General features: G+C 42.6%; 1 protein-coding gene across 9 annotated transcripts in view; it reads right to left on the bottom strand.

Moving 5' to 3' along the window:
• The window catches only part of zfhx3b (zinc finger homeobox 3b), a 250,260-nt gene that overhangs the window by 140,148 nt on the left and 86,533 nt on the right, over positions 1-23,579 (bottom strand). The window contains exon 1 of one of the 9 annotated variants that reach the window (XM_015368062.2): positions 1,901-1,999. The exons of the other annotated variants lie outside the window; for them this stretch is intronic. The gene's annotated coding sequence lies outside the window, so the exon portion shown is untranslated. Of the gene's footprint in view, positions 1-1,900; positions 2,000-23,579 lie in introns of those variants that run through there. 9 annotated transcript variants of the gene reach the window in all.

Genomic DNA, 23,579 nt, shown 5'->3' with positions numbered 1-23,579 from the left:
AAGCCAACTGGGTGACTACCTCTGACAACACTCTCATTTTCAGCCCCATACTATCCAGAACTTGCTTATCAAGCTCTGCCAGTACAGTAGAAGGTAACTGAATAAGTTGGTCAAAAATACACTTAACGTCATGCTTTAAAAACATGAAAAAGTCAATTGACAGGTTGTGTGCATGCATCACGGCACACATAACCCTCATTTTAAAAGCATCAGAGAAAAATGACCCAAAGGACTACACATGGATTCACATACAGACAAAGAATCGCTGCGTTTCACAACCAAATCCAATTTGAGTTTACCATTGAGAAGAGCAACTTAGGATGAATGTTACACATTCCTACAATGGGACTCAACAACAGTCACCTTTGCCATACTCCTGTGAGGGGCAGACTCATTTTTAGACATGAAACCCTTCTCTTAAATTTGTTTTGTGGACAATATGGCTCCACAATGTGTACATTAGACTCAACTACTGCAGTCCCACTGTGTGGGATGACACAGCGCTGTATTTGAATTTCAAGAGATGCTGAAGTACACTAACACTTACTATGAGGTGAGTGATCCTTAATGAACACCCCTGCCATCAGAACTGCTAGGAGCTACAACTCTGTGGTTTCCCTCAAGAAGAATTGGCCACCATGCCCTTTATTTGGGCGTGTCAAGAAAGCTGGGGATCAGCAGCTCCTCTTATCTAAAGCAATGCTGTTCCTTTAATTCACCCTGCTTTTAGCCTCTTGACAAGAAAAATGTAGTGTTTTAAGTAATCCTTGTTTGTACTGACCATAATTGATTGGGTAATCCTGGTTTAACATGCACTAAAGTCAGTGCTTAAGAATCTATTAGAAAAGCTAACAGCTTAAAGAGACAGGAATCTATCTAAGGTTGGGTTGCTTTGAGCATTTTCAACAGCCAATAACTGAATGCAAGCAAACTAAAAAGGTAATTAAACCGTCAGATGGACGACTACTTTGATTTAGTATTTTTGCCATTTTCATTCTTTGAAGACTGATTTAATGTAGCTACGTCTATAGCAAGCATTTCTTTGGATATCTAAATGACAAATCCCACTTGAATAGGACTTGTCATTACTCTATCACTCTGGTGACAGCTGCATGGGTACTGTTGTATCAAAAAAAGGCAATACAGACACAGATGCTTTCTTTCCACTAGACAAACACCACTCAAATTTTCCTGTCAAATCACTATGACACATAAGACTAAAGTGAATCATTAAAATCACAGGGACCTACAATCCATGCTAACCTTATAATTTAGTATAAGAAGCTAATTATGCCCCAAGTATCGGACATTCCATCACACTCGAAGAAAATGTAAAGTCAGGTAAAATAGAGAAATCACAGCTCACTGCACTCCGCACTGAGCACCAGGCAAGAGTTAGAAGGGCTTAGTATGGGAGATACTGCGAATCCAGAGACTCTAGCTATTGACGGGAGAGCTGCACTACTTTCATTTTGAGATTCCATGATTTAGGATGAACAAGAGCCTCGTGTTACATCAGAGTCACATTTTGAGCAAAGCACCTCAGTATGAGGCTGTAGGAATGGGTGTCATGTTTTGTATCATATCTGAGACTGAGCCAGAGAGTGAGGGCAGCTTATTTTATGTCCGAGACAACGCTGACTGAAGCAGAGAGCCCCAGAGTGACACACCCACACAGACCCACAAATGCGCGCACACACACACACACACACACACACACACACACACATATACACATGGAGCATAATCTCCCAGGCCCTCTGCCCTAATGGGGCCCAGTACTGTAATTACAAGGCACGGATTTCGGATCAGGCACTTAAGTAGCCAGCTAAAAGTGCCCCGAAAACAAAAAGCTCTGTAATTATCGTCTGCCTCCTCTCCCCTGTGCGAGTTTGGTTACCTGCCATGCTGCCGTTTTGTCAGGACCCTGTTGTTTTCCGGATTCTCCCTAATCCCTGGCTGGAAGCGGCCCTGGCAGCGTGCCCGCCCTCCGAGATGCACATTTCGGCTTGCGGGGGCGAGTGACGACACAGCACACAAAGATAGCAGAAACCCGAGTCCTCACAGCCCCACAAGAGCTCTGAATGCATTTTTTAAAAAGGGGAGGGAGTGGGGGGGTGTTAATTTTGCACTGTACAATAGATCCATTGTGCTGTGAAACTTTATATACATATTAGAAACTTGAAACCCATAGCCTCTGCAAGCTGGATTCTTGTAACTGTAAGCAAGATAACATTACCTACTATTCTTTTCTTACTTCCAAAAAACATCATTCCAGTGTCCCTTATTCCCTCTACAGGATTCGCTTTTGTGTCTTTTATTTTTAGTAGTAGTCAACAAATAGCAGGCAGGCCTGGATCAGAAGCAAAGGCTTTTGGCGCAGTAACCCGTTAGCTACCACATTCCCCAGGTCAGACACAGAGAGAGACACGGGCTGAACCGAGATTTGGAACAAAGATCATTTTTCCGCCATTGCATGCTGACCGTCTGCTGTACCCTTCCAAAACGAAATCTCAAATTCGCAGATCCGTTCTCGTGTTGCACTTCAGAATCCACTGGCGTGGTCAGGCAGTCTAGCAGAATATAATTCTTACTCCTTCTTGACATATTTAATACTCAGCCTTTAACCTTTACTTTTCCAAACCAGTGAAACTAGAGGAACCGATGGCACGACCATTTTGTCTGAAAATGGAAAAGAATGTTTTTTGCACAAGTTCAATCTTGCCTCTCCTCTACCTGTTAACAACAGCAAGTTAGTCAACTTGATTTGTTTTAAAGCACATTGAAAAAGGCAAACATTCTCCGGCTCTCCGGAGTGTGAAACTACATCCCTACATTTCCGAACGCGTGGCTTTGTCTCCGCAAGAGGCACGCTGCTTTAGCTGGGACAGGCTGAATGGCCGGGGAGGCGAAGTTTCAGCTGAGGCAGAGCCCAGCAGAGGGGAGGGAGAGGCTTGGGGACGAGAGAACAGCAGCAGACGCCTCAGCAGTGACATCAGGCGCAGACCTGTAATTAACCAGGAGCGCGGAGACAAAAAGAAGATGAAGTTGGGGAAAGATATTGGGGAGGCAGGACAGCCATTTCATAATGAAAGCGTAGTACTCTGACAGAGAAGACACAGGCCCGGCAGACAAACAAGCCCTCTCAGCCCTGTCTCCTAATTACAGCTGTGTGGAAAGACAAACAAAACAAAAAACTGGGCCTGCTACAGGCTACAAAAATCAGGCCACAGACACAATGCCTGGCAACATGGACTATACGATATAATCATGCCAAATGCAGATTAGCACCAGTATAACGCAAAAAAGATGTCCAAGCCATGTTTTTAAATATAAGACAGACGTCATCCTATGGAATTCATACATAAAAATTAAAAACTGGGCTTGGCTCTCTTCTGTCACTTCTGACCCATGAATCAATGTCTTTATGCTAGCCTACATAATGATGTTCCATATCACATTTCACAGGATGTACCTAACGCCTAGACCTATTAAAAAGTACAGTTTTGTTTTTATGTAACTAGTTTTCACAAACTTCTGTCGACATGAGAAATTTGAGCAGGCCAGAAAACATTTTAGTCATTTTTTTTTTCTGATTTGCTCATCTTCTGGGGGTAGACCGATTTAATCTAAGATATTGTGTAAAATGTATTGTGTAAATTATTGTGTAAAATTTTTTGAAGCAAATAAACTACAAAACTGTTAAATGTCATATCTCAGACAGCTGAGGCAGACACCAATGAGTAACAGTTGGTTCATCATTTTGACCTCTTTGTAACCAGAATAACAAGAGGCAATAATCTCTATTAAAATAACTATAATAATAGCTAATTGTCTGAATTCATCACACATTACAGTTGTGGTAGCAAATACAATTTTAATGTAAAATGACCTTACCATCTAAAACGAGTAGTAGTGTTTTCATGCGATAAAGCTATGTGGCCAATGAGGTTATTTTAAGTTCCAGACTTGTCCCTTCTACATGACAGTAAAAAACTGCACCATATACACAAGCACGCATTACAGGAAAAAAAATGGCAGTTCCCAGCTAGAAGCCTTCAAAAGCTGCCAGACCAACAAGAGAGGGGTACAATATCAATGGATTTTTGTCCCAATATGTCACTAAAAGATTACGCATTGTTCTTAACAGAACTGGTGAAACCTTTTGCAGACTTCACCCAGTTCTACATCCCTTCCGACATGTCTGCATTGTTGATCAATTTCAGGAGGCATGTTATTCATTTTCAAAATGGGCTCAGTTAATTACACACAATTACAGTCACGCATGAAACCACGGCAGCTTCAGTACATTTAGAAACAATATTAAACCCGGCTGTGAATTATGACAGGTAAGTACGGTGAACTACGGTAGCAGACAGAAGAAACCAGGCAAGCCAGATCATTAAGGTTAACATGCTTATTTCAGCTTTTAGACATGCAAAGATCTGTACAGGAAAGATAAAAGAATAAAAGCACACAACTCACCCTACATCAGCTGACACTCTTCCTGCACTTGAAAAGTATGAAATGCAGTTTCACAAAAATGAACATCTACAGCTTAATCTCCATACTGTACATACACTTTGAAACATTTTTTTTACTGTTAGAACTGGAAGCATGTACCTGTATTCCCAGATATTGATGTGAAATTATTATAAGTCTCTTGTTTCACGTGCTTCAGAATGACACGTAGAATTTTTAAATACCATAGCAAACACAACCAACGATCCCAACAGAGACAACAGAGGAAAGTGCTACATTTCTGCACCTATGACTTCATTTGTCAATAATGAAATGAAAATGGCAACTACTGGGCTGTTCTGACACACTAAGGAATTCAAATTATTATTTTTTTTTTTTTTTTGTAGTACTTATGTTACAATCAACATTGTGCCAGAACATAAAAGTCAAATTAATTCTCTAATACTCTCTGTACCATTTGTTTTACTAATTTTTAAAACCTCATACGCTGGAAAGTCTTCTCATCAACTAACCTGGCCATTATATAACCCACTGGTCTATAGTAATTTCTGCAATGGGTGTATTATCCAGTTTCACTGGACCCATTGTTATTTTCATCCTTCTTAGTGTCCACTGCAAAGCAACAATGTCATACTGTTGCTTTAATGTACAATTAGGAAAACTTCGGAAACATTTCTGAACAAAGAAACACCATTTACTCCAACATCTCTCAGAGTGCTGAGTCTCTAGCCCACTGATTAAAACGAATGCCAAATAGTTTTGTCACCAGACTTTCTTTTTACATATTTAATGAAGAAGTTGTGGACAAGGCTAAAAAAACAGTGCTCTATTTTTAAAGGATCCTAAAATATCTGCATTAACAACATGATTCAGATCCAAGTGTTGAGAACTCTACTTCCTGTTCGCTGCCCTCAATCAGACATTTTTCCATGGTCTCAGTTCAGAGCTCAGGCTCTTCTTTCCCAGTTCAAGTTAAAAAAAATAAATATGAAATATCAGTGTGCTTTCTAACTTTCAATCTGGTTTGTCCTAACCAAGCTACATAATTTGTTTTTTCAGTCTTTCTTCATAATTCAACTCCAGGATTAGCTTTGCTGCGATATGGTTTCTTTCTAAAACCACAATGTGCTTTCTACAGAAGTCAGCCCCACATTTCACACAGTTGTCTCATACTTATTTCTGACTATGTATCAGGATTTTAGAAAAAGAAAAAAAAAATCTACTTTCCCTAAATTTTTTCTTAAAAAAGCAATCACAGGGTCCCTATTGGAATCCAAAGCTGAGAAGGTCAAATACTAAAATGTGTCTTTGTTTGTTCTCCCATTTCTAATGTGTTTCTCATGTTGGATGTGCCTGAGACACTTACTTTGTCAATACTTGCAGAGAGGAAAAGAAATTAAGGAGGGATTTAAGTATATTTAATAGGTGCTTTATTCCCATATGTGTTCCGTTTTAAATGATTGTGTGTTTGAAGTTAGTAACAGCTGCGGTGTTCTAGTCCTTGTTTAAAGGTCATGCCATCAAGCTGACTTCACTTGATAAGAAAGAGGAATAGCAAGGGAACAACAGAGAGAGAGAGACAGAGAGAGCGACCAAACAGAAAAGAGAAAAGTTACTGACATAACAAGGGATTAGTTAAGAGAGGTTAAAAGTTTGTTGAATTGAGCCTGGCTGCCTGCCTGCACCCCTGTATACTGCCCCAGGCTTCAGGATTTTCTGCCAATGGTAACCGCACCTGAACTTTTAGACAGCGCTTCAAATGAAACAACAAAGGAACAAGTACTGAAAGCAATCAATACACTGTGCTGCCATGCATACAAAGACTAGGTGCATGGCTTAATTGTAACAGCACCCCTAAAGTTTAGGAAGGAGAAGAGCCAGCACTTCGGACCCCTGAAAAAGGATGGTTTTAGCACCCATTGTCCCTCATCGTCTTTTTCTGTGCCTGACAAAGCCTCTGAACTTTAGTTTTGACCAGCTCCAGGAACCTATATTCTTGTTTACACGGATGAAAAAAACCCTGGTGCCCTTCACATTTTCCTCAAGAAAAACTGGGGGGTTTGATGCTACAAGTTGTTTTAGACAGGATAAGTTTAGAATATACAGATTATGGCATCAGTTACAAAGTACTGCCAAGGCTTGAAGGGACTGCTGCTCCCCAATCCTGTTAGAGAGAGGCACATGGGAACTGTCCTTTCTGTTCGCAGTGAAAGGGCAATGGGTTACAGAACATATTACGTCATATTCACATTTCTAAGCTTTTCAGATGAAGCCGCTCACATAAGACAAAATAGAGCATATTAAACTTGATGAATTCCTAAAGGAGACAAAAGTACACCCAACTGTTGCCAGACTCAATGCAGTAACCCCTGCCACTTGGCACCACCAAACAGATGCCCTCTGCATCCTGACAGCGTAGGCCAGATTTAACTGGTCCCTGAAACAGGCAAGAGAAATTAGCAAAAAAGCCCTTAAAAAAGGCTACGGCACAAGAACTTCAAGGCTGGGGTCTCAACTCAAATATATCGTACTGCTCTTATCAGGCACTGGAAACGAGATTGAGTGCTAGCTAAGAGTCAGGCAGTGCTTTCCTGGGTTCTTGCTGAGGAATGGAATTTAGAACCTGCTCATGTTCACATGAACATCAAAAGCAATTAAATGCAAGCCTCCTGGATTAAGACGATTCCCTGACTGTGCTTCCGTTAAACTATCACATTCACTTGAAGTGGTAAAAAGTGCCTTACAAAGTAACTGTTATGGGAAAACATGTAATCTGTTCTGGTTTAAATGTTGTCTTATGAAAAAGCAGCTGAAAATGATGTTTGTCCTTCCAAACTGATTTTATTTACACTTATGACAGCTCCCACTAAGTAACTGGAAAGTCTTGCATTTACAGGAATTCAATTGAGTTAAGATGTGAGCACATCTGCATCAGAAATAATTCAAAGCCAATTCTTCCACTCATATTGAATTGTTAGTCAAACACCTCTCTTTGTTTCAGGGAAATGAAGAGTCCTGTTTCCGTTAACTGAGCTTTAATCCACACCTCTTCTTTTTCAGGGTACCGTGTTCCCTGAACAAAGAAAATAAGTAAATATAAACCTTCTTCAAGTTTCTACTGTATATATGTTGACTTTCAGGTCACAGTTTATTTACAGCTTCCCTTGACGACCAATAAGTGCAATAAGTGCTGGGCAGAGAATAAACCAGCTGGAAATGCAAGGGTTAACATTTCCAGACCCACAAGACTCAGGTAGCAGGACACGTCCCAACACGATGCCCCCTATCATTTCTCACACCAGCCCTACACTGAATGCAGGGATACACAGACCACAAAGGGGGAATTCCACTGGAGAGGGAGAGATATCCCGAAAACGATTCCTTGAAAACATGCTTTTGTTTGCTAAACCAAAGTAGGCGGATTTATACGAAAAATCCATCAAACTCCCATTCATAAACCACACGAGCCCTGGGGGAGGGGGAGGAGGAGGAGGAGGCTGGGAGAGGAGGCGGCGGTGCACTGGAGGGACAAGTCTGAGACCCGCCGCTTTGATCTGGGAGCAGTAGCTTCCAAACTGGACCCAGTTCAGCCTGCCTGAAAGACCAGCAGGCTGGAAACTCTCCCAGGCCCAGATACTCTCTGTCAACAACTGCATTCCGGATAGGAAACAGGGCTTTACAGCTGTTAGCTACACAGTGCATCCTGTAGAAACACAGGAGCCTCTGCTCAACAATGTGCGTCACAAAGCGAAGCCTTTTCCATCTTCCCCCGAATTGTTGGTCATGAAGTGAGAGCCAGCAATGTCAAATCCACAAGGCCTGCTGCATATACTGCCTACCAAAAAGGCAGCTCTTAACAGATTAAGGACAGCATGCATTTGCAGCAGGATTTTAAGAGGACGCCATACTGCAAAATCAGAAACGGATGATGTTGCCAGACAAAAGGAAAGACTTCCTAGTGCATAAGAAATCACAATGGCTCACAATGGCAGAAGCAGGTGTAAAAAGTCTTTCTACACCACATGGAGTCTCTAAGATACAGTACATATTATTGCTAGATCACTGAAAGGGCTAATATGAGGAACTGCATCCGTGTGCAGCTGGCAAAGTAAGAACAAGAAGAGGTTAATTCTATGCTCCACAAACCTGAAGAAGGGTCCACAGCTGAAATACTGTGTGTTTTCATCTTGCTTTCTGCTTTCCAGCATAGAGTTAATCTCTAGAGTCAACAACCGCGGCTGAAGACCCAGTAGATGGGTATTTCGAGATGCAACCTGCAGACCGGGAGCTTCCCAAGACTAAGGAGGAAACAGGGGGCTCCTATCTTGCTGCAACCATTAAGTGTCAAATGCAGGAAAGCAAACCTTAAGCCTCGCTCAACAAATGCAAATGTGAGGCAGCAAAACATAGCCATGACATCACCAAACCTCGTACAAAGAAAGACATACATCAGCACAGCGGGATAAGCACTTTTTCAGCTATGTCCTTGAGCTGGGGGATAAAACATTAAGCTCTGTCTGAGCAGAGCAGCCTGCATACAGGTTGGAAAACTCTAGTCATCTATGTTATTACCAGAGCGGTAGCATTAACATCTTGGGAAATGCTTGATCCTGCCTGACCCTGGGCTTCGTGCTTGCTCTGCCTCGCTGTAAGAACTGCGCCCTTGCAGCTCAGGAGGGGACTGCAGTGGAAACGCTCCCGGCGGCTCAGAGTCTCTGCCCAAGCCCTGCCGCTCTGCACTGGAAGATGGGAACAAAAAGGCTTGTCAAGGGGAGCAACTGTGCAGCCCTTTCTGGAATCCAGCCTTCTCCTTCTCTCTTGTCAGGAGTTAAATTGCTATTGGCTGCTCAATAAGCGCCTGCACTGTGTGGAGCTCAGGGTTTTATTCAGCTCTCACAGCCTGGACAAGCACGTATTGACAGAGTGGTTACACACTAATCCAGTGGGGGGAATCCTCCAAATAATGCCCCAGGCTGCTGATAAATGGAACACATACAGTACCTGTAGCTGCTCACTCTGCTGCCTCACTGCCTGTCCTCTGCCAACTCCCCAGACACACACACTCCTGAGAGCTCACCTCATTTAGCTGCCCCTCCGGTTTCCCTGCTCTCTGAGAAACAACTTTTCAACCTCACCATTTCTGTTTCACATTATGAGGCTTTACAGAAATTCGCACTCAACTTTTTGGTATTTGCAGAATATCTCTTTTTTTGGAATGCAGTTCCTAAAAAAAAAAAGTAATGACATTTTACTCTGATATGCGTTTCGAACGCGGCTATTTAAGTTTGTTTATTTTGGAGCCTGAAAAAATCTGTACTTTCATTTCCTCCTTGTATCACAATCCCCGTGTGACTCTGCTGCTGTAAAGGAGCACTGTGACTCGCAGTCAGGGGAATGGCATGGGTGAGAGAGAAGGAAATATACCTGAAAAAAGAAAAAGGTCACAGTTGGGGGTCTGCATGGGGTCAAAGATCACCAGCATTTGCCCGATAAATGTCACATGTAATTTCCTTCCTTGTAAATCCAGTCGAACATAAACTGTATGTCAAATGCACCTTGATTCTCAAGAACACCTTGTCAAGGCAGAAGAGGAGAATTCAAAGTGCGTTTTCAGGGCTGGACTGGTTGCATACTTTTAGGGGCGCAGGCATGTTCGACAAATCAACAAATGAATTAATGCAGCCCATCCCACCACACATGGGATTTCACAGTTATGTACTAATATGAGACTTCTGAAAGATAAGCATCACTGAAGGTCTTGAGAAAGAGAAGGGTTGCTAAGGAGATCACACGAATTGCAAAGTTTTGAAAATACCCCCAAAAAAGTCAATTAAGGGCGAGACAACAGTTTTTTTCAAACTTAGCTAAAGTGCCTGTATTGATAAAGAGTCAAATAAACAGGAACAATTTCCCCTTATAACACCGATGACCCGTACCGGGGTCTCAAAGGTTATAGTCAATATTACTTCACACAGTTTCCATCTGTGTAATTCTGTGCTCCTGGAGCTCCACTGAAACAAGGACTTGGTCTCCCAGTGGGGGAAACAGAAATCTAGTAGAGATTGCCTTCTAACTGGTAAAGTGGCTGAGTTGAAAAGTCAAGGGCTCCAGCAGTGAAACAGTGGAGTCCTTGTGAGTGTGATGTGCAGCTGATAAATAGCTGGGGGTAAAGCACTTGCTTTCACTTTGCGATATGATGTCACTAACCTTCATTGATCCACAGCCAGCGAGGCAGGCCTTATCGCTCTCTCCTCTATGATATACTGTGATCTGGATCCCAACTGCTTTTTAATACACTGCACTTTGGGTAACTGTGTCACAGGCCAACATCTCTGCTTGCTAATACCTCAGGCAATATTTTACTCTTACAGCCTGACAGCACACTCCGTTAAACAGACTGGCAAATTCCCACTGTGGAAAAAAAAAAGCTCCTTGGAATACATTCAGGAACAGGCCCTTCACTCCACCTACTTTTCCACACCACAGCTGTCTGGATCAGCCCCAGGAACAGACTGACAAGCATTATTGTGCCTTGGTCTGGTCTCTCATCCTTTTCTTGTAGCTGAGAAACACATGACAACCCTGGCTTTCTGAGAAGAACCTGCATGTACTGCACCAAGTTTAATTTGATTTAGCAGTGCTGTACTGCACATTATTTCAATTAGTCTGAAGAAACTCTGGCGGCAGCAACAGCACAAAGGGGAAGGCAGTGGGCTACACTGCTGTGCACAGGAGAGCTGCTTGTTAAAGGTAAGAAACACCGGCTGTGGCTTTCGGTCAAAGCCCTGACAAGGGCTTCCCCTACTAGATGTACTCACGCACCTGACCTGAACACCTACAGCAACACCTCCATCTCGGGTCCTTCTCCAGCAGACTCATGTCCACAGGCCTTAAACTGAGATCAAGCTCATTACCCTCGTAACACTAGCCAGACGTAAGTCTAGGCCAAAGTGGCTTGTGAACTGGCACCTCTCCAAGCCCTCTGGAAAAAAACAGACACACTCCGTAGTCTCGCAAGCAAAAAACACAAAAAGACATAAACACAGACTTCTGCAAGGGAATGGGCAAAAACAGGCCCTGTAGTACAATCTATCGTCAGCCGTGGGAAGGAAGCAAAGGGAAGCAGTAAGATATTTCCAGACCCAGGTCAAGGGAAACTACATGCCACAGCTTTACCATTAAAAAAGGGGAAAAAGTTCAATCAGATTAAATAGGAAAATGAGGCTGGAAGAGAAACTGCACCAGACAGATGGCTGCTTTTTTAAGCAGTCCGACCCATTTTCTCTCTGTCAACTGAACGAGCCCGGTGTTGGGGGTTATTAGTGTAATAGTGTGACTCTACCCCCCCACCCCCACCCCCACCCACCCAACCACACACACTCTTCTGCTGGTCTCCCCCCACACACTTTGCACACAGTTTGGAAAGCTACAGATAAAGCAGAATGGCGGACAAGCAGCAGCATTATCCAGCCTATTGATTTTAGCTCGTGGGTATTAAAGAGAGAAACGCAGGTTTATCAGGGCAGGCTCCCCCAGCACTTTTGCTAACTAAACGAGTCTTTTCAAGGCTTATCTGACAAAGCGTCTATTACAGATACCCACCGCTTTGCAGACGAGTGAGGCGCTTGGAAGCAGTCCTGCCTGGTGTTATTTCTTGCTGTTTAATCCTTCACCCCTTGGCTCCACCCAGCCCCCCCCACCCCAGCACGCGACCTGACCCCTTCGGACAGATGAGCAGGGGAACGAGGGGGTGATGGAGTCTTGCTGGGGGAATACCGCTGTCCTAGTCTCCTGTGTGTCCCGTAAAGTAATCACTGTGCCAGAGTCCAGTTCCTTTCTAGGAAGTTCAGGAAGACTTTGCTTTTCACGGGGGTTCAATATATCAGCAATTCTCCGAAGAAGGGGAGCACGTCCGCTTGGAAAGGGGAGTACTTGTAGCCCCTGACCCTTTAAGCTCTCCACCTTACTGCTCTGGATTTTCATTTTTATACAACTGCCCAGAAAAATCAAAAGCATTCTAAGAAACTGAGTGTTTTCCCCTCATCATGAAAAACTGTACAGCATTAACTAAAGAAGCATAAACAATACTAGTTTACCTAATCACGAGGAAAGGGTCTTGTAGAGAGCTGGCTTTGTTATACAAGCCCACAGTAAAAGAAACCTCCATCCTTAACAAACTGAAGCTTTTCTTACCCTAGTGTAGGGTGGATTCTATAAAGCAGATGAAGAGAAACAGAAATTCTGGAAGACCTAATGCACAGTTTCACATATTCCCAAATCCTAAAATTAAAACGGTACACATCTGGGGTGACTGAGAAGAAAAGAAGCAATTTTTACCCCAACAGGGGTTTCTATTGAATTTTTTAAACATCCATAAGCTATATGGAAGCTACACTGAATGAGATTGTTTATATCTGAATGCAAAGCTGATTTGTCACAAAATCCCCCCCCCCCCAAAGATCCTGCTATCAAATACTGAGATCATCACTTATTAATGTGTAAATACATTTACATTTCCTTAAAATGGGAAAATATTTTCTGTAGACCCCATTGTACAAAACACAACAATAAGCCAAAAGAAGACATAAGGCTTCAAACACACAACAACAGTAAAAATGAATATAAAGAAAGTATAAATATTCTGTCCCGAGAAAGTTTCTTATTTCAGAGGTGAATCTCAGACAGCTGCAGTGAGCCTGCTCAGCCACCCAGTCCCCACTGAGTATCGGCGGGAGTTAAAGAGCAGCTGAAAAGGAACGCTGCAGCTGGGCCGAGCCTGTCTCCTCAGCTCTCCGACAGGCAGAAGGGCAGTGCGTTCTCCTTGCTGGCCTACCTATCCTGTCTCAGAGCTGGCCCTGTAATTTGCCGGGGGCGGAGATAAGTCTTATCTCAGAGACCTGATTAAGTTTTTAATTTACACACCGATCAATAGTTGGGGTCTATTGGCAATGTGTCTAAAACTCTATTTACCAAAGGATTCCCCGCTATCAATTGATCAAGGATCTGGGAGCCATAAATTATGGCGCATGTGTGTGCGCCTGTGAGCGTGTGTCACTGTAGGTTTTTTTTTCCACCCTGAAAAAAGAGATGGGAAAAGTTTTCACTACAGGGACAGGATCAATATCCCCAACAGGGCTGAACATTTTACTATCATTGTCCCTCAGGACAGCAGTTAAAGGGAAGACTTGGCTCTCCCAGCACAGCAGAGCAGAGAGAGCGCGCTTGCAGACACAGTTCAGCACAGCGCGGGAGATGACAAGTTGAGACTTCCCCTATTTCTACCAGAGCACAACGACAGACTCACCAAAGACGATTTCTCCCTTTGTTTATGCATCATTGTGCTGAGCTTTTGAAGCTAACTTCCTGGTCAGGCAGCTCTTCTTTCTGGTTTGCAGTAACCAAGGTAACCTTAAAGGCGACTAAACACTGTGCGACACTTAACGCACAGAACCGAGTGTCACTGCATTCAGGACACTAATCAGGTTACCTTCTGAAGATTACACTGAGACACCAAGTCAAGTTTTTTTTTCTTAGCTATCAACATGGGCAGCACTTATCTGTTAGTATTCAGGAATCTCCCCAATGGATTCTTTAAAAAGAGTCCGCAACTGTGAGTTTCAAATCCCCATTACTCTGAGTTCCTCGATGCCTTGTCTCTGACGATATGCCCCATTAGATCTCACACTCGGCAGAGAGGTTTGTCTGGACAGAGGCTTGCATAAATACGACATGCAGGAAATGTCCTATATGCCGTTTTAAAAAGCACCGAGATTTTGTTTAAAACTATCCTGTGGGTTTTGGAGGAGTGCCATTCTGGGGGCTTGGTTTGGGGGTTGGTAAGGGAGTCATAAGCGGCATTTTTATGTACTACCAAACACATCCTAAAGGTCCAAATAGGCAGTCATTGGCACAGGCTTTTGGCATCCTGTCAGCCAACACAGGCTGGCACTATTACTGGCATGATTAGTTCTAGTTCAGTTTTTGTGCTTAGAAAAGGATAGTCCCGGGCTCACCCAGTGCCTTCCCAGCCCACAGTGAATTATCAGTTTCTGTGCAGAGTTTAGATGTCTCCCTCAGATAAAATGGAGGTGAGCAAGCCAAAAGGAAAACATATGTACCTGGAACAACGACACTCACCCCATGTCCAATTAGAGCCTTCCTGGTAAGTGCTTTTTACTCATCTATCATCCGATTTCTTCATTTTGTGCTTCGTAAACACCACTCTTCTGCCTCTACTGAACCTCATGATTGTACTTTTTCTCATTACTTTTACTCAGTATATTTATAGGACATTTGAAAAAATGAAGCAGGCCACATTCTTGCTCAGAGAGTGCTAAAACACAATTTATTGGCCTTGCCAACACAGTTGTGCTCTAACATTAAATTGTAGTGGACAACTGAGCTAAATATCGTAACACATCACACATGAAAGAGGCCTAAAGGTTTCTGTAATACTAAGCGATACGCTTCATCTGTTTCTGATTTCAATAATTCCTGCATGTTAATGCAGCTGTTTCACCAAAGAAATCATCATCAACAAAACAGATCATTCATACAATCTCCTTAAAACCCTTTTCCCCGAAATGGCTGAAACAGAACTCCAGCGAAATATAAACCCTAAAAATAATTACCACAAATTTGAAGTTTAAGACTCTTATTTTCAGAATGCTCATGTTCTGTGATATTATAAGGTTTTTTTTTTACAAAACCACTAACATTTTGGAGAAAAAAGCCTTAGTGAAGGTCTCTGCAAATAGTTTTGACATGAAGTTAAGAAATAATAATAAGTCATGATAAATGCTTGAAAAGAATGCTAACTGCTACTTTGTAATTAAGCAAACAAGCCTTTGCCAGAGCCCAACATAAATTTGTTAAAAAAATATATAATTATAGCTGCAAACTTCCGTTGATTTCTCTGAATCACCGTAATTGTTGACATGGCAATAAATACACAGAACTGTATTTTTCCCCCTAAATATTTCCGAAGGTGAATGAATTTCGAGAGGCTGGTTTCAAGTTCGCTCAAGAGTCAGGAGTGAAATGAAAAAGAAAGGGCAGAGAACTACCTCTTCACTTCCAGTCACACCATTCTGGAAGCCACACCAGTCTTCGGAAGAAAAACAAAAACTTCCTCCTGTCCAGGTCTGCTACCACTTTATTACCACTGATTCTTTATAAATCTGCTAAAACGATATCACAATGCTTAAACTCATAGGACTTTCGTTTAGACTGCTGAAGACGGATTACAAGTTTACAAATATTTATAAAGGGGTTAGCCCTGTTCATTTGTGAGCAACTGCTAATGACAATGAGAAGCTATTTTGACGTAAAAGCCTCTGGTGAGATTGCTGCGCCAACAGCTGGGCTTTGCAAATATGAAAACTACTCTGGATGTCCGAGAGTGGTTTTTCACAGGGTGGAGTAGTATTCTCCTCACAGGAGACCCCCAAAAAATTCTAAAGTCTGTCCGGTTATGTTCAGGGAACCATCCCTAAAATTCAAATGTGTCAATAGCATGTATGAAAATACGTTAACATTTAATGGCTTGAAGCACACCGTTCAATGTTATTAAATGCAGGAAAAGACTATTATGGGTGGTAATGAGACAAAAGAGTCTGTTAAGAGATGGAAATGGTTGACTCAATATGAGGAATGGGGAGTAATGAGTAACTTTTGGTAATTGTTTTGGATAGAGGAATATTATGAATGTACTATTTTTATTTGAATGTTTTTTTTTTTGTATTTTTATTGTACATTGTTTTTTCTTTGTCTTTCAGTTTCTTTTCATCTTGGGAATTATTTTTTTGGTTACGTTTTCTGTGTTAGTGCTATTTGTTTTTGCAGAGAAAATAACATCTCATCCGTCCAGACAGTGTATCAGATACCATAATGGGTCTTTAGTTCGAACATATCGGTCTAGAGAGAAGTGTGCCTCCTACAGGTCCATCATCACCACATAAAGCAGTAACCTGGATTTCCTTGGAGGTCAGCCGTCCCAGTAACTGAGCAGGTCTGGCCTCGATCTGCTTCTGAGATTGACTACAAGGCTACAAGGGGGTAACACAGCTCTCTTCACTGTTGAGGCTTGTCTACATATGGAATTATCATATAAGCTGTAGCAGAAATTCGGGAGGAAGGTTAAATCCTAATCTCACACACATTTCTCCTCCCCTACGCATATAAGTCCCGCGTATCTCTCTCGCGTTCCCTCCCACCACCTCCCCATCTACACCCCTGCAGCAAACTCACATTTAACCATAGCGAGGGGGAGTTAGGCAGCCTATACAGCAACAGATAGGCCTCCATACCCTTAGCTAGGTGAGTCCCGCCACATGCTTGATAGATATTTGTCCTCCTGCCTTTATTAGGATCTGAGCAAACTACTGAATACCATAATTGTCTGTATTTTGTGGTGAAGGCAGAATGAATATTATTTCCTTGCTCAGAAACTTCACTTTTGGCTTGGCTGCTAAGAAGATTAATGTTACTTGAAAAGACATAGCAGCTATGTTTAGAAACAGCTCAAACAAAGGTGTATTTAAAAAGTAGCATAACAAAAATCCCATAACTTGATTTTTATGACTGATCCCAAACCAATGCTCACACAGACACTTTATTGAGCTCAGTATACCAGTAATGACAAAACAAAAACAACAACCCTCATTTGTTAAATGCAAATAAGTCTACTGCGTAATATCCATGCATGAGATCTGAAACTCAGAAGGAGAATAGTTCCTGGTGAAGACATTTGTATATATCAGTCCTCTGGAGACTGAAAACACGCTGGCATTGAACAGGTCATGGATGTCCTGGGAGGCAACTAAATTCCTAAGGACCTAAATAGGCTTGTTTTAGATCAATTTAGCAGTTTCTCCACACTCTTCAAGAGCTGCAGCTTTAAAGGGATCTAGAAGATCTAGCAACCTGCAGACACTGGCCCCTCCAGGGCGAGGACTGGATCGCCGTGGAACAGCCAACTACTGGACAGTCTTCAGAAAGAAGAAAGGCACCATACTGATTCACAGGGCCGGTTAAGGGCAGTTCCTACTTGCGCACAATGAAAACAAAACTGATCCACAAAGTATTATGATGTCATTACAACACTGCAGAGAGAAAACCCTAAAATCACTGTACAAAGATCGAGAGCATTTCACTTGTTTGAAAGGAAAAACATTTCCAGATAATTCCATGTCCCTTTAAAAATACAGATGTTATTAGATATTATTTCAGTATATTCATCTATATATTATGGATTTACATTTGTAAATTCATAAACTCTCACAAAATTGATCATTAGGGTATCTACTGGCATCCCTGGGCTGAAGGGGATATTGTTCTTAACAGGCTCCTTCATCGACCCATCCATATTAACAAGATATAACAGGAGGATTAATTGAACAAATAAATGACCAAACAAAAGGGAAAATGTACGTTATAGACCAAATTCAACTGATTACAAAATCATTTGTTTCAGGATGTTTTGGACAGACGTCCGTCTACAACAACTTACAAAGAAATGTAACCACATTTGTTGTTAAAAATATCCTGAAACAAATGATTTTTTGATAAATTAAACCTTGTGCACAATATACTAAACATTTTTTTCTGTTTATAATACAAATTAAAAACTCATTTTCTTCTTAGAAGACGTAAATACACATATATATTCAAAATTTTGATTCTTGTAATTGATTCTGACAAAGAAATGCAGGTAGCTAAGACACTAGGTAAGCTGTACTGTACTGTGCTTCTAATGGACTAAATACACTGGACTCAACACAAGTTTCTAGATGAGTGTCCAGAATAGACTGACAAAGAGTTGAGGGAAAACAGATGGAGAATAAATGTCTAGTGTCAAACCCTGTGTCTTGAAAGACAAAAGATTTTTATAATAACCTCAGCCATTGTGGGAAAAAAAAGTGACGGTTGAACGTGATCTCAGCTGGTTTTGTCTCATATTTTAAGAGCTATCTTCTTAACATGACCCACAGAAGTATGAAAAATGAAGCGCTGATCATCGAAAATGTTATTCCAAACTTCCGGTTTCCTCGCTTCTGACTCTCCAGAAGTCTTGAAAGACTGTGTCAAGAGTTCTCTTTAAGGCTCATCACCTGCTCTTCCCTTTGTGTGTCAGACAAACAGGAGGCATTTTGGGACTGCAGGCAAAGATGAGAGAAGATTAAAATGAGCTCTGTTTGGGGAGAGCAGGTTCATTTCAGTTGAGACCTCTGCTCTCACTCCACAGCGATTGTAAACTTTTCTGTTGATATGCAAAGTAGTATGCATCATTTAGGTCCCTATGGCAACAGCGCCCCTGCTTTGCACAAATGTAATGATTAATCGTGGCTTTGATAACAATAGCCAGAATCGTTGTTCCTACAGGGGAGGGGGCTGTCGGAACAACAGAGGGGAGGGGGTTCCTCCCCCCACAACTTTTATCCCCAACTTCCCTGCTGTCCGCTGTCCTCTGAGCACAAGAAGATGCGAGCATTCACAAACAGTCACATCATCTGCAGCACTTTTAATGGTGTGAGGGAATTATCCAGGCCAGTTAAAAATGAAATCAGGACAGATGCACTCACACAGAAAGCTTTGGCAAAAATGCAACCAGTCAATACAAGAAAATTAAGACCGAGCCCTCCTATTGCTGTCAGTGCACAACAGCTGCAGACACCTTTAAGTAAAAAACTAAAACTCCTTATTCAAAACAATAAGGAACTGTATTTTCCCATTTTCTTTTTGCCAAGATGTATCGAAGTATACCTTAATTAGAGCATGTCAGTTTTTAACAGACCCTAGGAGATAATCCCAGGGATGTGTATTGTGTTATAGGCTCATCTCAGACACTGCATTTAAATTTCCTTGGATCTGTCAGAAGTTTTTTTTTAATAGGAAAAATTCCAATCTATAACACCCACACACAGTTTGCTGATATGAATGTACGCAACACAGTATACACACAGACACTGCACAAAGGAACGCGAATTTGAGTGGAGTGGAATTCCTCTGGGTGGAGTGTCCAGAAAAGCGGTATATAAGCGTAAGGAATCATGACGATTATCTCGTAAGTGAAAGCTTAAAGATAAAGGCATGCACTCTACAGTGATACACAGAAAGTCCAATATATGAACCTGCAACTACACCAGCGTTCAATCAGAACGTCACTGATGCATCTCTACTTTGTCTGTTGCGTTTGACCACAGTTTAAAAAGTACCAATCCGTATAACCCACTTCAAAACTTAAGGACTTTGATTTTTAACTGGAGGGGTAAAGAAAAAACAACAACACATGATTGGTGAGCAAGTGAAAGGACACTAAAGGCTGTTTTAGTCACAAAACGGCTAAGAGCTGTGCGACAGAACGCCACAAGTTCAAACCCCGACGTCTTCCGGCTCTGACAGGACAGAAGGACTCTGGCCTGGGAAAGGGGACGGACGGAGCCCCGTGTCCTGCCATTCCATGCGCAGGAGCTGGCTGTGCCACAGAGGGTTAACCCCGAGCAGCGCTCAAGGCGTGAAGTGAAACAATGAAATAATGGCAGCGGTACTCGGAGTGGCCTGCTGCTCAGCGCACAGCCTCCGTGTATTAGCAGAAGCTCCTGCAGATGCTGCGAGGCCCCATTGGGTCACACAATCAGAGGCATTTGCATTCCTGATGGAAGGAGCCGGGATTAAGAGCTGAATGCCTTTCTCAACTTTGTCAGAGTTTAAACACGGGGGGGGGAGATCGAGAAGAAGAAAGGGGGACAGGCAGACACCTCGGGCTGGGGAAAGAGTTAAAGACAAGCCTAGAAAGGGAGAGAGGCAGGAGGGGCAGAGCCAGGAAGAAAGGCGGCCAGAGCAGAAAGTTAAGGAATGACAGGGCAAAGTGTGAAAAACAGAACAGAGCAGAAAAGAAAGATCAGTGGAGAATAAAGAAGGACAAAGTTGGGTTTTTTTCTTTCTCTCCAGTGTGTTGGAGTGGGGGAGTTTAGCGTTAGACCTATTTCCCCTATAACCTAATCTCTGGCCCATCCTCTTTTCCCAGGACAGGGGTCCTGTGAGGCTTCATTATTCTTCCTGCTGTCAGCTCTGGAGAAAGCAGGGAGACAGTGAGAAGCAGCTGTTTTCTGCGAGGGGCCGTGCTGGAGTTACAGCCGCCCTTTGATCGCTCCCTCTCTCGCTGCCGAGCCTGCGAGACGCCCAAACTTGAGAAGAGCTTAACTGGCGTGGCGGAGGGCACAGGTGTGCCCGGCAGAAGTCAGGGCTCCACAGGGGGGCAGTTCCAAACCCAGGCAGAACGGACAAAGCATGACACCAAAGTCGGGTCTCTCTTGGCCTCCCTTCCTCTTTGTCTTAATGAAAACCAAATTACAGAGGAATGCAGCCGGGCAGGTCTTGGAAATGGCTGTTTTCTGTGTAGGCTGTGCAAGTACGGAAGCGCACGCACAAACACTGGCGCACACACATTTGCTCTCCGCTTCGCAAAGCCACAGTGGCCATTTCTCCAAATTAGCGGACCAGAGGCTACGGCAAATCATTTTATTGCAAAGGAAAGCACTGAAAGAATAGTGGGGTGTCTGGAAAGATAAACAGTTTGCAATTCCCGTCGATGCCTTGTGAAACAGGGAGAACTGCACCTAGTTCACTTACAGATAATCTAACTAGATTCAACACTGCCACCAGACACAGATATTTCCAAGCCATTAGAAAACCTGGAATGAAATCGAATTTATACCAGTGCTTCCATATGTATATAAAAGGACAGTAATTCTATTATTGTTAATATCTGATAGGGCTGCTGTCATTTAAAAAGGACAGGTAAAAGGACACCTGAGTCATTACAGGCATATAGCCTTTCACTTTGACAAAAAAAGAATCTAAGTAGTGCTTAGAGCCGATTCCTCCTTCACCTAAAATTTAAAAAAGGATAGAACAATGAACTTAACAGCTTCAACTATGCTCTTTTCTGCTAAAAACTGTGAATGCAAGCAAGGATTTTCCTGAAAACGAGTTTGTCACAGTCACAATTACAAACAGAAATCCACTTCTAGTTCTATTTACAGAACAGCTGCCAATAGTCCTGTGCTGGAGAGGGTCGCCTTATGGCATGTATTATGGGTGTTAGGACTGAGGGCTGGCTTATTTCTGGTATTATTTAATGGAAATCAATAGTTTTATACAGATTCTAAAGAGCCAGACAAAGGCATTTAAGTGTTTTTCTAGCAGTGTTGTAGCTGCTCTTCTGTGTTTTGGTCCAGCACGTGCTCTTCACAGTGCCTCTGATTGGCACAGAAGCCTACTCAAGAGCACTGTACAGCTTCGCTCTGCAAACCAGGCTGTCACTCGTCCTGGTAACCTCCCTTGTCTGCAAATGTGGAGCGGCTGTAGTCTGTCTGTGGAAACTGATTGTATTTGTCAGTTAAAAGAGGTACCTTTGTCCCCAGCCAATGGCTGCCTGTGGCTGTACAGTTAATATTTGCTTCTGTCTGCTCATAAATTTGCATGAAATTAAAATGTGACCTAAATGCATTTTTAGCACCCGAAGTAATTAATTTAGCATTCGTTGCAGAAGGGTGAGAGCTGACAGACTACTTCGTCTGACCACAGAAATCCGGAATCACACCAGTGAGGAAGAGGAGGAGGACTATGGGGAAGGACTCAAGTACACACTGTTTCGCACATTTATCAGCGACATTCAAATTCAGGGTGGTGGGGGGGAAAAAAAGGTGCTGCAAACAAACAGAAACCTTTAACAAAGGGAATGCCCCCCAAAAAACCTAGAACAGGGAAAGTCCACAATCCCAAAACTGAATGCTTATCCTGCTTTTACTAGCTGGCGCTGATACAATAGACCTGCTGTAATTAACCAGACAATTGGTCGTTTGCATTTGCATATAAATGTGCTCACAAGCAAGTGTTAAACAAGCTGACACAAGCCACAGTCATTAGCTGCATCGGCTCCACCTCTCCCCCCGGAGGGCTTCCATGTTACCCACACACAGGCTGGGCAGCTCTCCTATAGGGCGACCAGGGCAGACGCTCTGCTAGATACCGTGGCATCCAGCCCGCTCCCCGCTCAGCTCTGTAATCTAGGTACACAGTTCCTGTTTCATGGGAACGTCTGAAAGAACACCCTCCTGCTTCCTGTTGAAGGATTAAGGTTGACTTTTCAGAGTGCTTGCGATTCCTGGATCTTGTGAACTCAGCATTATGAATGTTCTCACTCCGATTTCCATACACAGTACAGTCAATATTCTCAACACTGAAGGAGGACGGATTATTTATTCCGCTGTATTTTTTTTTTTTGCGCCTTTCGTTTTGACTGACTGTATATTACCAATAATTAACCATCTGAGTTTGGTAACATTCACACAGCGCTGCCTCCCAGCCTGAAAAGAAGCTAACTTTGATTAATTGCACTTTGCTCCTTTTCTTCTTGGCTGCGTGTCCTGATGTCGTGTTGATATATTTAATTTCGGTGTAATTTTATTTCTTTATTTTAGCAAAGTGCGCAGTGGCAGCCTTCCCAAATCCCTTGTCACCCTGTGCATGGTTGTTAAAACACATTATGATGGAAGTGCAGGGCATCAGAATGACACAGGATGCTCTGCTCGTATTTTGACATTGCTGGGGGTGTGAAGGGGGGCAATTTAATACTGCTGGGGTGGGACAATGGCACAAGCAGAAAGGTATATAGATATATTATAGATATAAAGATAGATTGTACTGAGCATCCTCAAATATCTACAATCACTTCCGAATCGCTTGGAAGCAATCCTTGCAACCTGAAATATTCCCTGAACCCGTCGCTTTGAAGACTAGTCTGTATCTAAATGCTGTCGCAGAAACAAGATAATAATGAAGCACGAGACCGAAAAAACAGTATATTCTAGTGAAATCTGTGCTCTTTTCTAAAAACCTTTTTTCCCCTCCTGGTGTCTGTCATTGTTGCTGTTGTTCTGCTTGGGGTTCACCTGAAACAGAATTTATTGCAGTGACTTGTTGTTATTCCATTATCGTATGTACAGCAGTATTTCAGTTTCGCTTCAAAACAGGTGGTTATCTGGTAAGGCCGGGCAGCTGGAATCAGGAACTGAAAAGGGCCTTACTTGACG

Source organism: Lepisosteus oculatus, chromosome 20 (genome assembly GCF_040954835.1).
Source record: "Lepisosteus oculatus isolate fLepOcu1 chromosome 20, fLepOcu1.hap2, whole genome shotgun sequence".
In the NCBI taxonomy this organism is placed as follows: domain Eukaryota; kingdom Metazoa; phylum Chordata; class Actinopteri; order Semionotiformes; family Lepisosteidae; genus Lepisosteus; species Lepisosteus oculatus.
Note: the sequence above shows the minus strand (reverse complement) of the source record. Positions and strands in the feature narration are given on the sequence as shown.